Source organism: Octopus bimaculoides, chromosome 5 (assembly GCF_001194135.2).
Source record: "Octopus bimaculoides isolate UCB-OBI-ISO-001 chromosome 5, ASM119413v2, whole genome shotgun sequence".
Classification (NCBI taxonomy): domain Eukaryota; kingdom Metazoa; phylum Mollusca; class Cephalopoda; order Octopoda; family Octopodidae; genus Octopus; species Octopus bimaculoides.
In genome coordinates this window covers 18,866,332-18,866,798 of record NC_068985.1, presented here as the reverse complement: position 1 = coordinate 18,866,798, position 467 = coordinate 18,866,332, and positions in this window count along the sequence as shown.

Here is a 467-nt window from a genome sequence, read left to right as displayed (position 1 = left end):
CTGGCAAGAAAAATCTGCTCAATTGTATCCAATCTCGAAACCCAGGAGACACAATTTACAGAACTTGCAAATATATTACTCGAAAGACAATACCGAGTCACTTTGATCAATAAAACGTGTAAAACGATAGACACCCAAGAATTAGGAAAAGCAAGAAACACTCCTCATGTACTCAATACTCTATCTTCTATACTAACACACAATCCAATTCAAGAAATACAGAATAAAATATCATTCATCAGAACGACCCACGAATGAAAAAGACACTCGAAAATAAAATTTAAAAAGTCTTTAAAAGGAAATACTAGTGCCACACACACACAGACACGCACACACGACGGACTTGTTTCAGTTTTCGTCTACAAAATTCACTAAAAAGGCTTTGGTCAGCCCGAGGCTATAATAGAAAACACCTGCTCAAGGTGCCACGCAATGGGACTGAACCCGGAGCCATGTGGTTGGGAAGC